This window comes from Natator depressus, chromosome 21 (assembly GCF_965152275.1).
Source record: "Natator depressus isolate rNatDep1 chromosome 21, rNatDep2.hap1, whole genome shotgun sequence".
Lineage (NCBI taxonomy): Eukaryota > Metazoa > Chordata > Testudines > Cheloniidae > Natator > Natator depressus.
Window position 1 is genome coordinate 11,951,343 of NC_134254.1, and position 14,149 is coordinate 11,965,491.

The 14,149-nt window shown below is 53.0% G+C and overlaps 1 long non-coding RNA gene across 1 annotated transcript in view; it reads left to right on the forward strand.

Annotated features, from left to right (window-relative positions):
* Positions 1–1,283: 1,283 nt before the first annotated feature.
* Positions 1,284–14,149, forward strand: part of LOC141975629 (uncharacterized) — a 33,890-nt gene continuing 21,024 nt past the window's right edge. Inside the window, exons 1-2 of the long non-coding RNA XR_012635960.1 lie at positions 1,284–1,334; positions 7,849–8,086. This is a non-coding gene — a long non-coding RNA (uncharacterized LOC141975629). The remainder of the gene's footprint in view (positions 1,335–7,848; positions 8,087–14,149) is intronic.

Below are 14,149 nucleotides of genomic sequence, written 5' to 3' on the forward strand. Positions count from 1 at the left end.
GAAAAGCTGCAGCCAGGGAGCCCACAGCTCCAGCCACGCAGGAGAGCTGCAGCTCCAGGGGGGCACAGGCTGGTTCCTTTAGTACCCGGGTCACCACATCCCAGCCTTGCAGGGGGACCCCACGTGCGGGAGGGAGGGGATCTGCCCCTCTCGAGGGTGGCTCCTTGTCACAGCGTCCTGTGCTCCTGGTCCAGGCAGGGTCAGACTCTCACCCACAGCGGGCTGGGTTTTTTCCAAAGCTCAGTGTCTTCCAGCTGGTGAAAGTAGCCAGAAGATGCAGCCCGTCCACCCGGCTTCTCTCTGGGGGCCAAACGCCTCTGCTGCCCGGCGGCGGCCGGAGGGAGCCCGGATCCCTGGGCAGCTCCTTTGCATTCAGCCCGCAGAGCGGCGGCTAGTATCTCCCCCCGGCTGGGTGCAGTTTGCCAGGCAAAAGCCGAGCGGCAATTCCCTCTCCGGCACCGCACGCAGCGACTGTGCGCTTCCCTCCTGCAGCTGGGCAGGGAGCGAGGCGGGCAGCAGGAGGGTTCATGGCAGGGATGGGGAGGGCTAGCAGATCCCCCCACCCCCTTCCCCCCGGCTGCACCGTGGCAATGTGACTAGCTCTGCGGGGCGGGGGGGTCCTTCCCGGCCGGGGGGCGCCAAGCTCGCTGCCCGGGACTAGGCTCGCGAACCTGTGGCGGGTACCCAGGAGCCAGCAGCCCCCGCCACCCCGGCTCGGCTCAGCAAGCGGCAGGGGAATCCCGGGAAGCGCAGCTGGGGGGGGGGGGGAATCAGCCCCGGTAGGTCCCCCCCCGGCCCTGCAAGCTGAGACTTGCCACAAAGCCCCCCCCCACGATCCCCCTCCCTTGGGGTGTCAGCTCGCTGCAGCCTGTGGATTGCACCCCCCGCCCCCGGTGCTGCTGCAACCCCGCGCCCCACGGCTAGGAGCGGTGGCGTCTCTGCAGCCAGCTGCGGCTGGGGGGGACCCGCGGCCGCTCCTCCCTCCTCCGAGCATCCCCCGCGGCTCCGGCAGAGCCTCCGTCTCCCCCCCCGGCCGTGCAAGGAGCCCCCCCGGGGGCTGCCTCCCCTCCCCCTGCGGAGCCGTGGCCGGCGGCTCCCGGCGCAGGGGAAAGTTTCTCGGCGCGCGGCGGCGGCGGCGGCTCCCGGGAGCCCGAGCTCCCCCCCCGGCCCCGGGAAGGGCCCGCGCTGCAGCGCCCCCTGCAGCCGCCCGGCCCGAGCTGCCGCAGCCTCGCCGGGTCCGGCTGCGGTGGGGGGGCGCGCCCCCCCCCGGCAGCATTTCTCCGCTCCAGCCCGGCCAGAGAGGGAGCCCGCGGCTGGGATGCAGCCTCGCAGGGGTGAGCGGCTTGGGGCTGGGACGCCCAGCGCTGGGGGCGGGGGCGCGGGATGCCCGGGGGAGGGGCTGGGATGCCCAGCGCTGGGAGGGAGGAGATCGTGGGATGCCCAGGGGGAGGGGCTGGGATGCCAAGCGCTGGGGGGGGGGAGGTGTTGGGACGCCCAGCGTTGCGGGGGGGGAGGTGCTGGGACGCCCAGCACTGGGGGGGGAAGGGGGTTGGGACACCCCAGCCCTCTGCTGGGGCTGCTGTTGTGGTGCCCAGGCTTCGCGCCGGTGGAGACGCTGCAAGCCGGCAGCGATACCCGTCTAGTCCAGCTCTCTGGCTGTGGGGGCATGGCTGCTGTGTGACCGCTTCTGGGGCACCTGTGGGGTTTTTTGTGTCCGAGAGCTCCAGACTACTTGGTCACGGTGCAGAGGGAGGCGGGGTATGCTAGGATCCCGAATGGCAGGGCCTCTTGGCTGAGACCCCACACGCTCACCACAGCTGCCTGACTTCGGTCTTGATGGGATGTAAGGCCCCAGTTCCCAGAAAACAAGGCAAGAGAGAGAAAGGTACAAAACTGGAGATGGGCTTGAACAAAACTCCTGGCCCAGTCCCTAGCCCCCAAACCTGGATCTGAATCCGAATGGACTCCTATCTTTATAATGGGCTGGACCAATCCTCCAGGTCTGAACACCCCCCAAATTGGGACCTGGATCTGGGCGGGGAAGGTGACAGGGAGTCCATCTCATCCCTGGCACCGATGGAGAACCGGCACCAGCCTCCCGCCCTCTGTCTAGTGCCCCAGATTCTGTGCTCTCCCCATTCAAACACAGGGACGGGAGCTAGTTCATTACCTCGGGCAGCTCCAGTTTTAACCCCCGCTGACCTCCTTCCCCCCCCCCCCTTCTCAGCCCTCTCCTTTGATTTGGGGGAAATTTGATACATGTTTTCCACCACAGCAGCGCCTGTGACTAGTTTGTTAACTATGGGGACTCCTGAATGAATAGCTCTCAGGCAGGTAATTTACCAGCAGATCTGAGAGGGGATAAAGGGAAACCAATATAAATAGTCAGTAATAAAACTGTTTACTGACACCGGGCCTTCTTTTAATGAGATTTGTATGCAGGGGAGGGCGCCTCTGATAAGTTCTCCAGCTTACAATTATTGACTCTTGTCCAGGGGAGCCACAAAGCAGGGAGAGACCATCTTCATAAAGCCCCTGATCCCATTAATCGGGAAGGGAGCTGGAACAGAGTTGAAAAGGAGCCGGGGCACGAGTCAGTGTTATTAGTTTTGCTCAGAGAGCAGCCCTTAGTGCTACTAGGACGGGCCACCAGCAGCACTGAACTAGAATCCTAGACGATGAGGGTTGGAAGAGACCTCAGGAGGCCATCTAGTCACACCCCCTGCTCAAAGCAGGACCAACACCAAGTAAATCAACCCAGTCAGGGCTGTGTCAAGCCGGGCCTTAAAAACCTCTAAGGATGGAGATTTCACCACCTCCCTTGGCAGCCCATTCCAGTGCTTCACCACCCTGCTAGGCCAGGCCACCTGATCCTTGCTCAGAGATGTGCTTGCTGCATACATAACCCGTCGCGCTGATCGCATTCCTTGCAGCTCTCAGTGGGGAAAAGAAATGTGGCAGCCCTTCCCCAAATAGCACTGCCGAGATTGTTGGGTAGATGAGCACGGGGAGGACATGGACTGGCAGATGCCTTAAGCTGGCAGGATCTGGACAGCTGTCTCCACTAGAGCGGCTCTGTTATGGGTTGGACTAGACCTTATTGAATTGGAAAAGGGGGCGGGGGTGTAACTGCTGCCCTTCATTTAAGATAGTTGGAGCTTAATTGTTTCTTACTTTTATGGAATCAGATAGCTGAAACAACAGCAGCTCTCACCCAAAACACAGGTGCATGGAGGGGTTTCGCTGCCTATTGTTCTGTGCGGGTTTGTGTGTTTGTGAAAGAGAGACGGAAAGGCCAGAAGAGCAGAGAAAGAAGCAGGCGATAACACAAGACAGCAGGGGCCAAAAAGCCCCTGTACAAGTCCTGTGAGTGTGACCCTGAGAAAAGCTTTTGGGCTAGGTGCTGGCTAGAGAGGGTCTTCGAATCGGGTGACCATACATCCCGTTTTGGCTGAGACGGTCCCCTTTTTAAGCCCTGTCCTGGCTGCCCCGAACTTTTCTGCATTTGTCCCACTTTTGATCAGTTGGCAAGGGCAAATGGGACAAGTGCCCACTTTTGTCAAAAAAGTGGGGTGTGGAGAAATGTGGGGGGGTGAGCGGAGATGCCAGCCCTGTGTGGGAGGGCAAGGCTGGGTGGGAGGGCAACGGTCCAGCATGCGAGGGGCTGACAGGGTTCCGGCAACAGCCTCTGTGGTGGGGGCCTCAGGTGAGCGGCTGGGGGTGTCCCGTTTTCCCTTGGGGGAAATACAGTCACCCTGTCTTGGAGCTGCAAGCACAGAAACTGTCTCCTGTTGTGTGATTCCTCCTGCATTCAGGGAAATAGGACTTTGTACATTCTCTGTAAATAATCAGCATTGGATCAAAGAAAGCTGACTCCCTCATCAATTTCTCCTGCTACCGGAAACAACCCTCAGCACCCCAGTTGGACTAACTGCTCGGATCAGAAAGGGATAACACTTTCATTTGCATTGAGGGCCCAACCCTACGCTCGTTCAAGCTCAGAGTGTGGGTACCAGCAAGAAAAGAATAGGCTTTACAGTGAGTTGCTGCATCTCCAGGAGCAAGACCCCTTCTTAGCCCCATCACGAAGGGTTCTTGTCTGTGCAGTGGCTGCTGGTGCTAGCTGCAGAGACCTGTCCTTGTTGTCCGAAGCACTTGGAACTGGAGGAGCTTGTGTGAGCAGTCGTGGTGGGCGAACCTTGGGAAGCAAACTAAGTGGGCAGAAGGAGAGGGTTTCTTTTATAAAGTGCTTGTAGAGAGGACTAATGAGGCCCTAATTAAAGTCAGTGGGGAGAAATTAAGAGGGGGGAAGAATTAGGGCAGCAGAGACACAAAGGGAAAAACACCCTCCTCTAAAAAACAGAGGAGAGGAGATCAAAGGAGAGCCGGGGAACGAAAGGAAAACATGTTTCCTAATTGTGCTTAGAGTTTCTTCTCCCTGAGGTATGCCCACCCGTCCCCAGCATCTGGCATGGAGGCAGGTCCTGCCGAGGCAGGCATGCAGCTGGCCGTCTCTGGCACAGAAGCGTTTCCCTTTGTAGACACTAGTTATCCATGGGAGCGCCCACAATCGATATCGACGGGGTTTCCCTTGAGCTCATCCTTCCCTATGGCAAGATCAGGGCTTGAGCCACTCTCAGTCCGTCACCCGGTCTCATTCGTGGCGTCTGCCGACATACCAGCGAGGTGTCACTTTGCTCCCATCTCGGTCCCTGGGAGTTGGACTCCAAAGCAAAGCTAGGCCAGTGCTGAGTATGTCTGAAAATCCGCCCCTCCCGGTGGAGCAGAGGCAGCCCCTTAGTGGCCCCACCTTCATCGCTCCCTCAAAGCTCGTGTTGCCTCTGGGGCTTAAAGTGTGGTTCTGCTCTGAGACGTGACTGTGAAAATGGCACCACGGGGTTCCCTGACTGTCATCTCTGCATGGATTTCTGATCAAGCTTGCTCAGCTTACTAGCAAAGAAAAGGGTTTTTTCCCTCCCTAACTGCCAGCCCTCCAAACTCATGGGAGCTAGGATGCACCAGCATCAACTCAATTCCCCTTTCTGTTCAGAAACCCATTGGGATGCAGGAGATCTCCACTTTCACTGGGGGAAATTCACCCTGGGCAGAGAGCCAGCACAGGCCCACACACCCCTTAAAACCCTAGACTGCTTCAGGGCATCAAACAAGCTGTAACTACAAAGGGATCAGGAGGAGATTTCCCTGTGGGGCTGATTGTCCCACATCTGCCAACTATGTGGTTTCCTGCACCTTCCTCGGAAGCATCCGGTGCTGGCCACTGGATCCCGGGCTAAATAGTGCATCCAGTCTGACAATCTGTATTTTTTATTTTTTAAATGTCACCCCGTGATGGTGGTTATTTATTGCTGTTGTTGCCTCGAAGGCACAGAGGGGCAGGAGGCGCAGGAGGTCTCTGTGAGAAGCCGCATGGGTATTTGATGACAGCGGGTTAGCATTCCAGGAGTGTCACACAGCCCCAGGCCCTGTAAAATACACCTCCTGGGAAAGAAGCCCCAATCAGGCAGTGACAAACCAATCCCCAGATAACTAGCTGCAGCCTCACATTCAGGCTACGTCTACACTAGGATGACCAGATAGCAAGTGTGAAAAATCAGGACAGGGGATGGGGGGTAATAGGAGCCTATATAAGAAAAAGCTCCAAATATCAGGACTGTCCCTATAAAATCGGGACATCTGGTCACCCTAGTCTACGCTGCAAAGTGAAGGTGTGACTGTAGCACGGGTGGTAACCTAGCTAGCACGGGTCACAACAGTAGTGAAAATGTGATGGCACGCCAGGGGTTCTGGGTACATACTCAGGTTGCTAGCGTACACTGAAGCCCGGGCTGCTAGGTCTTCACCACTGTGGTCAGCTCCGCTAGCTAGCTAAAAGCTAGCCCGGGTTTGCTACAATCACACCTGCACTGTGCGTTGGCAATTGTGGGCACCCTTTTACTTAACCTTTCTTGAGCAAATCCCTTAATGCCTCTTTGGAACAGAACCCAAATCCCCAGTCAGTGCTCTAACCCCATGGCCGTTCTTCCTAGGCCAGCTCTTGGCTCTGCTATTGGCTTGGGCCTGGGCCCAGCAAAGCACTTAAGCACATGCTTAATTTAAGCGTGTGACTCATCCTCATGCCTTCAGTTGGATTACTCACAGGCTTACTGTTAAGCAGGCGCTTAAGTGTTTGGCTGGCTTGGTTCCATAGCGCACAGAGGCCATTAAGCGAAACACAGGATGGGAACTTCAGACATCGGTGGGTTCAGAATCTAGATGCAGCTGGCACCTGTTTTTATTGTGGGCTGAAACGATGTAGCGCTGAACAACCCCAGAACCTTCGAAGCACGTGTCTGTTGTCACCCGGGGCCAAACAGTGCAGCTTGCGAGCGTCTGGGGAAATGTGATTGTGAAACCAGCTAATAGTGAACCTAGGGAAAGGCCCAAAGTGTGGGGTAGGGTGGGGGGAGAAATCTGAGCTCCAGACTTTGTGGCTCACTGAAAGCAGTTGCTCCATCTCCCAGAAAAGTCTAAGACGGCACCTGCAAATGTATCGTACGTTATTTCGTATCATATCAATTAGGCAGGAGGGGAAAAAACGTGCCTGACCTGCTAGACTGACAAGTATTTTGATGCTGGAGTATAATAGCCAACAGTTCAGTGGGAAAACTCATTATCAAATTTGCCTCCCGCAGGTGAGTTCTGACCCAGGGAAAGGGCACCAAGGAATAGCAGCTCTTTTAATTTAATTTTAAATTATTCTGAAACACTCTCAAGCGTTCAGACCCCCGGAGCTTTCATTTATTTGAGTTTCAACCTGAGCGGCTTGGAAAGGAAACGCCAGGTTGGAACAGACTGGTGACTTATCTAGGCTAGTGACTAAGCCTGGCTGTTGGGGAGCTGGTCATAATGCAATTAACTAGGCTGTGCCCTCTCATAGGGCGGTAGGAGGTTTCATGCTTCTATCATTCAGGAAGTAAGTGGGCCACTATCTGTTTATCGCCAGTACCTGTAGGGCTCCCACGGTCAGAGTGTGTGAGCACTTCACAACCTGGGCAGCAGGGCAGTACTTTTATCCTCATTTTTCAGATGGGGACCTGAGGCCTAGATCCTCAAAGGGATTTAGGATCCCAGGTGAGTTAGGAACCTAAATACCTTTCAGGATCAGGCCCAGAGAGATTAAACAATAATAAGTAGCTCTTAGAAAGTGGCTTTACAAAGGAAGGAAGCCTCATTGTCCCCATTTTAGAGGTGGGAAAAATGAGGCACAGGGACTTAGCTGAGGTCACACAGCAGCAAAGCAGAGAATAGAAGCCAGATCACCTGAGTCTCAGCCCAGTGCTCTGTCCACTAGGCCATACTGCCACCCTTGCCCAAGCTCACCCAAGAAGTCTGTGGCAGAGGAGGGAGTTGAACAAGGGTCTCCTGAGTCATAATCTAGTGCTCTACACTCCTGGACAAGCCTTCCTCTATCAGCTCCTCTTTTCTCCTAATTGGAACTGGATAAGTTGGGTCTGGATCCAGTGCCTGCTAGGTGGAAAGACTCCCACTGACTTCAGTGGGCACTGGATAATGCCCTTTGTGGCCACTAATCAATAGCCTTTGCAGCTCTAATAATATGTAATTAGATGTTTAATTCAGCCTCAAGCTTCCAGGGTGTGTGAGCTGATCCGTCAGACCAGCAGCTGCAGTTTTAAAATGGTTTGAGTCCTTACACGCGTGATAGACAATGATTTGATTTCTGTAGCAGCTTCCAAAACACGCAGGGGCTTTGCGGTGTCGTAGCCCACAGCATCATAGAAGAAAAGTAGCTATGATCCTTTTTGAACATTACCTACCTGATCTTTGCAGCTTTCAAGAGGCCACCAAAGAGACTTTCATGTCAAGTGATAACGTGGAGACCTCCTGGGGAGAGGAAACAAGAGGGTAGCCTAGAGAAACATTACGCAGAACCGTCGAGAAAGACGCCACCTCCATCAGCCTGATACTCAGAAGCTGACACAGACCAGCACAAGGCTGAAATAAAGGGCGGAAATTGGTGGACACCTGATGGCCTGAGAGTGCAGGAGGAGAGTGAGAGAAAGAAGAGGTAATGGTAACCATTGGGTCAGTGGAGACTTATTAACTCAGTTATGTGACCGGTGACTTTTTATTACCCATGTCAGGTGATCGAGGCTAGGAATGAAAAGTCCAATCTCTGAGTAGCACTACCGTGTGTCATGGCTTTATTACATCCTTGGTAGCGTCCCTGCCCCTTGGCCCTGATCATTGAAGTCAATGGAAAGATTCATAGCGACTCCAGTGGATTTTGGATCAGACCCCCTATCGTTATGCATAGGGGTGGGTCCCAGTAATCCCAGTTCTAGCTCCGCTGGTTGTTCTGTGAGATGAGAAATAACCTCATTAAGGTTCCTGGGGGGAGATTTGTCGTAGGCAGCGGGGTCCCAACTCCCATTGGAAGATAATGAGAGATGGGTGCCTCCCTCCCAGATGTGCCTTTAGCACTCTCCCACATCAGCGCGTACTCCACCCGAGGCATGCCAGTCCCACCGAGGCCAGTGGGATGATTCACATGCTTAAAGTTAAGCATGTGCTTAAGTATTTGGCGGAATTAGGGCCTAAGGCCTTAGAGTCCAAGGTCCACTGACATCAACGCAAAGCATTGGAGAAGGCCCCTTCCAGGTAAAGAAATTCACGCTAGGAGGCTTGCTCTGGGGCAGCATGAAGACTGAAGGGTCAGTGGCCATGCGTGCAAGCCAGCCTTGATGCCGTGTGTTTCTTCTCCCCCATGCCGGCTGAGCAGCAGCACCTGGATGCAATGGGGCGTGGGAACTGAATTTCCCAGGCTGCAGTCAGGCCTTTAACATTATTTGAATGCATTTTTTTAGTCTTTATTACATCAGCAGTCACCTCAGGCGTGAATTTGTGACCTTTAATCAAAGCTCTCCACTACCTGACCCTCTCTCAGGCAGAAACTTTGTGCCCATTATAATGTTGGTTAACTGTGTGTTGCTGGTGGAGAAGGAAAGGAGACTGAAAAGAGATAAATTGTACAAAGTGCCTGACTATATTTGGATGTGATGTTATGGTACGCTCTGAACTAATTTAGTGACTCCTCCTAACCTTCTTATGAAGGTCACCCCATATGGGGTGAAGTGTCCTCATTTGAAGGAGCCTCAGCCTTCGGCGTGGGAAGATTGATGTGTCTAGCGTGGGCGGGTGGAATACATGCGATCCCATTTCCATTGGGACAAGGGCTCTGGGGAATGATCACCATTTCAGGCCAGCTGACGCTAGGACTGTGAGCTGTGGAGTACTCTGCTGTCAGCTGACGTGTGCCATGAAGATAGATCAAAAGGGTGCTGGATGCCGGCTGGTTTGGAGGACAAATGGCTTTTTGGACAAATCCAAACAGTTTTGTGAAACAGTTTCGTGTTTGAAATATTCTGTTTTTTTTTCCCTTCGACCAAAGGATTTGAAATGAAAATGTTTGATTCTGATTAAGAACCAGTCTGGGGGCATTACGCGCCTTTCTCTCCAGTAGAGAACTGAAGGGAAGGGGGTGGCAGAAAATGGAGGGGAAGCCCTACACCAACTGTTTGCCCATTTCAATTCTGTGTGATGTGAATCAACATAACAATAATTTAAAAAAATGGTTGAAATCCTTTTGTTGAAAAATCTGGAAAAATTTCCAAACGAAACGAACATTTTTCATTTCACTCAAGATTTTTCATGGGAAAAATACCCAGGGGTTTGGGTTTTTTTTTTCTTTTTGACCAGCCCTAATTGATTGGCTGGCAGTGCCTACAGTGATTCCCAGTGGAACTGTCAACCATCGCCACAGAGCGCCTTCACTAGGGCCCCGATCCTGCCATCAGCTCCATGCTAGCAGACCCCTGTGCCGGGCTGGAGCCCCAGTAGGCAGGGGTCTGCCCTCTCGGAGAGCATTGCAGGCTAGAAGGCTAATGCCACCAAAGAGCGATTCTCACTGGCTTAGTGTATCTGGGGGCTTCTGGCTGGGGGTGAGCAGTAACATGCTTTGTGGGCTCTGGCAAGGCGGCATTTTCCAGCAGACAGATGATGGTTTTGGTGTGGTTGCATTTTATGCCCATCTCTTAGGACAAAATGTGGCTTATCGTCTAAAAAAGGAACGTTTTCTGGTTTCCTTTCAATAGCATCTCTTCCCTCACCCCCATTTTTCCTCCAAAGATTTATCTCAGCCCATTTCCTTTTAATGGAAGGAATCATTTAGGTCTCTGTTATTACAGCCTTTCAGGCTTAATGCTTTAATAAAGTCCTGATCTTATCTGCAGAAGAGGGCTGCAAATATGGTTGCATTTAGCGAGCTGTTTATTGTAACGAATGCGGGACAAGAGAGGAGTAATACAATTTTCCCATGTTAATTCCATAACTGCTTCGTTCAGGATCCAGGATCAACCCTGAAATTTACTTTCTTGTTATTCAGTTTCACTGAGAGCCTCTTGAAGTATGTCTTTAGAAAAATAAAAGATGGGGAAGTGGGAATATTTTAAAATTATTATTATTTATTATACGTCTTATATGATAGCACGATGAGGCCCCGACCAGGAATAGGGTCCCATTGTGCAGACGCTGCACACCCTCATAGTGAGAGGCAGTCCCAGCCCCAAAGAACTGCTGCTCAAAGAGGGATAAAGGGTGGGAAACTGAGGCATAGAGAAGTTAGGTGTCTTGCCCAAAGTCGTGCATCAGGCCAGTGGCTGAGCTGGGAACAGAAACCAGGGCCCGTGACTCCTGATTCATTAAAAGCAGATCAGATAACGGATTTGAACCAGCATCTGATCTATAAACAGGCTTGGGACCCCCAGGCATGATTGGGAGAGGTGCTGAGGCCCACAGCTCCCACTGACGTCCACTGAAGTTGTGGGTGCTCAGCGCCTGTGACAATCGGAGCCCCCACGGACTAAATCCTCCTCCTCTTACGTTGCTACAACTCCACTGAAGTCAGTGGGACTGCACCAGTGTAAATGAGAGAATTTAACTCTCTCTCTTCATTCTCCCTAGGTCAGCGGTCCCTAGTCCTTTTCTGGTTGAGCACCAGTTACCGAGGATTAGGTACTTCTGCTAGGACCTCTCAATCCATGCCTGGCGACGTTGCCACCATCTTTGGAATCCCACCCCCCACCTTCCTGTTTTCTCTCTGTTGTCTTTTCCTGCCTCTGGTCTGCCTTGAGGACTGATGTCCAGATCTTCAAAGATCTATTGGTTTCAGTGGGGACTTAGGCACCAAACTATGCTTGAGGATCTATGCCTGAGCCCTTCCCTGGTTTATACACACAATGCTTCAAAGGGACGTTGCAAATGGTCAATATCCCATTGGTACTGATGAACCCACGCCACTGCAAGAAATGGCTTGGAAACACTTGTGCGATTACAGCCAAGGCTGGGGAGTTGGGGATGGGGAGAGGTTCGTTCCTGGTGAGAAAATGCAGCTTCTTGGTATGGACTGTTTGGAGCATTCACCCAGCCTGGGTTCACCCCCTGCCTTGTTTGGTTGACAACTAGAGCTGGGTGATGTTTTTCAGCTGATACGTTTTTTCCAGCAACAAAGGCAGATTTGGGTCGACCGAAACGTTTGGCAAATTCGTGGCGAGTTCAGCGAATTGCTTCGCTCGCAGCGGGAAACGAAATCGGCAGTGTTGAAATGGTTCCTAATGTTTCGATTTTTCGGGCGACATTCCCAAGGGGAAGAGGGGGAGGAGGTGCCCAATAGCCCAGTGCTTAGGGCACTCACCTGGGATCGGAGAGACCGGTTTGAATCCTTGCTCTGGAGCGGAGCCATGAACACAGGTTTCCCCTATTCCTGGTGAGTGCCCCAGTCACTGGGCTATCGGGTATTCCGGGGTGGGGCTCTCCATCTGTCCTGTTGAAACATTTCCACTGCGTATAAAATAGTTGAACAGCCATTGGGCCAGAGAGAGAGAATGCGAATGACTCTATAGCAGTGGTTCTCAACCTGCGGCCCGCGAGCCGCTTGCGGCCCAATCAGCACAGAGCTGCGGCCTATGTGACATCCTCAGGGCCAGACAGGTGGTACTGGATGTGGCCCCCAGTGGTAAACGGGCTGAGATCTACTGTTCTGCTAGAAATGCATTGTTAGAGATTGGTACAGGAGAGGGTCACTCAGCTCACCTGTCAGGGAGCAGGTCCATTTTCCCTAGCTCACAATAGTGTCATGTCCTGGCTACTGTGCGTGTGCATTCCTGCCCTCTACTGGCCTGAATGAGATCTGCTCAGCCATGTGTCACAGGCCCTGCATGGCCGAGAGCCTGCAGAGATTCTCGCTGCGGTGGCAGGGGCCTGTGCTTTGGGTACAGGAGGCTCAGAGTTCTTCTGCTGTTGGGAAAAGTCCTGAACAGGTGCCGCATAGCAGCAGCCATTAAATCTGAAGTGTTACCATATCCTATTAAACAACATCAGCTCTCACTCACGAGTGGCCCCTTCTGGCCAAATCCACCTCTGCTTTGCCATGGTAAATGACTTCTCAGAAACAGTTGAGTCAGGAAATCGACACCATCAGCAACCCTGCTCAGGATAACGTCATTAATTTCACGTCGTTCCATGCTCCCTTCTTTCCTTCTTGGGTCCCTCATTCCCGGTCTTTGTTCCACATCCGGCCCTCAGGAGGTTGATGGGTTAGGGGGTGTCAAACAGCCACTTCTCTGTCCTGGCACTGCATTTGTATGTGCTGTAAATTGTCTAGCTTTTTTTCTGGGGGGGTGGGGGAAGAGAGAGAAACAATGAAGACTTGCTCTGCGCAAAGGCAATTGGGGAATGCTGACCTGGGTGTGCCATAAGCAGCCTTTTGTGTGTCTACTTATACACGGAGCCTTTTGTTTTTTTAACATAGGAAACTGAAGTAGCCCTTTTGCCAGAGAATTCAAATGTGATGAGCTGAGAACACTGATTCCCCTCCGCTCATCCCCAGAAGCCATGTAATCTCATGCAGCTTCCTTCCCCTCCATTGTGCAGGCTGATGTAGCGATAACAGAAATAAAAACCCGAAGACCTTTCTTTCTTTCAGATCTGGCTGGCACGTTAATTGCATTCTTCAGTCTGGTGCTGTCCCAGTACAATTAAAATTCTAATAGATCAACAATTACAGCCCTGTACTGTGGGGAAGGATTAAATTGATCCCTGTTAATGTGGGGACTCTGAACGGCGGGGAGTTGGGGATGTCTTCACTGCCGTTATGCGTTGCGACGTTTTGGCCTGGTCTACACTATGAAGTTAGGTCCACGTCAGTTGCCTTGTGTTACCCGATGTGTGCATGTGTCTACACTCAGATTTGTCTCTGGCTGATGTCAGAGCCCTGTGACAGCGATGTGGTGAAACCACCTCCCCGAACGGCATACTGACATTGACTCAGTGCGACTGTAGACATTGCCCGACCTGCACTTACCCTAACAGTCCTTCAGCAGCTGGTCCACATTCCCTGCGACAATCACAATTTAAAACTCCACAGAGCCCAGGGGTCAAGAGCTCTGCATGTCCCCACGTACTTTGCTCACAAAGACCCTAGAGTTAAGGTGATGCATGGCAGAGGTTAGGTGGTCAATGCTCTGCCCCCCCGTCACGTCTTGTCTTTCTTCTCTCAGCTCTGATCGCCGCCCCTGTCCCTTTCTATTCCTGACCAGCTGTGGAGCTGATTGACGAATATAACCTTTCGCTGAGCAGCGACGTGGCCATACACCCCAGCGAACGTTCTGACCGGCGCCCACAGAGAAACGCCGCTGTGCATTGTGCCGGGGCTTCGCGTGTGACTGTTACCAAACGCTACAGGCCGGCGTGGCTGAAAAGGAAGGTTCAGAAGACCCGAAACAAGCAAACAAGGTGCCCTTAGCACTGGGCATGTGCCCTCAAAGCCCACATCAACCGTGGCGTGGATGCAAACGGCTTTCTAAGTCCCTAAAGGGAGATTAAATTGCGCTGTGAAATGCCTGGGTGATTTATCGCTCGTCACGGCGTGCTTGGCTCTCGTGGCAATTTCCAGTCGTTTCCATGGCAGAAGCCATCGCTGGAGGAGGGAGAGAGCCAATCAGCAGCTGCAAACAGCTGTCAAATGGCCAGAAGGGCTAGCCGGGCGGCTGGCTCTCCTCGTTCAGGGAACGTA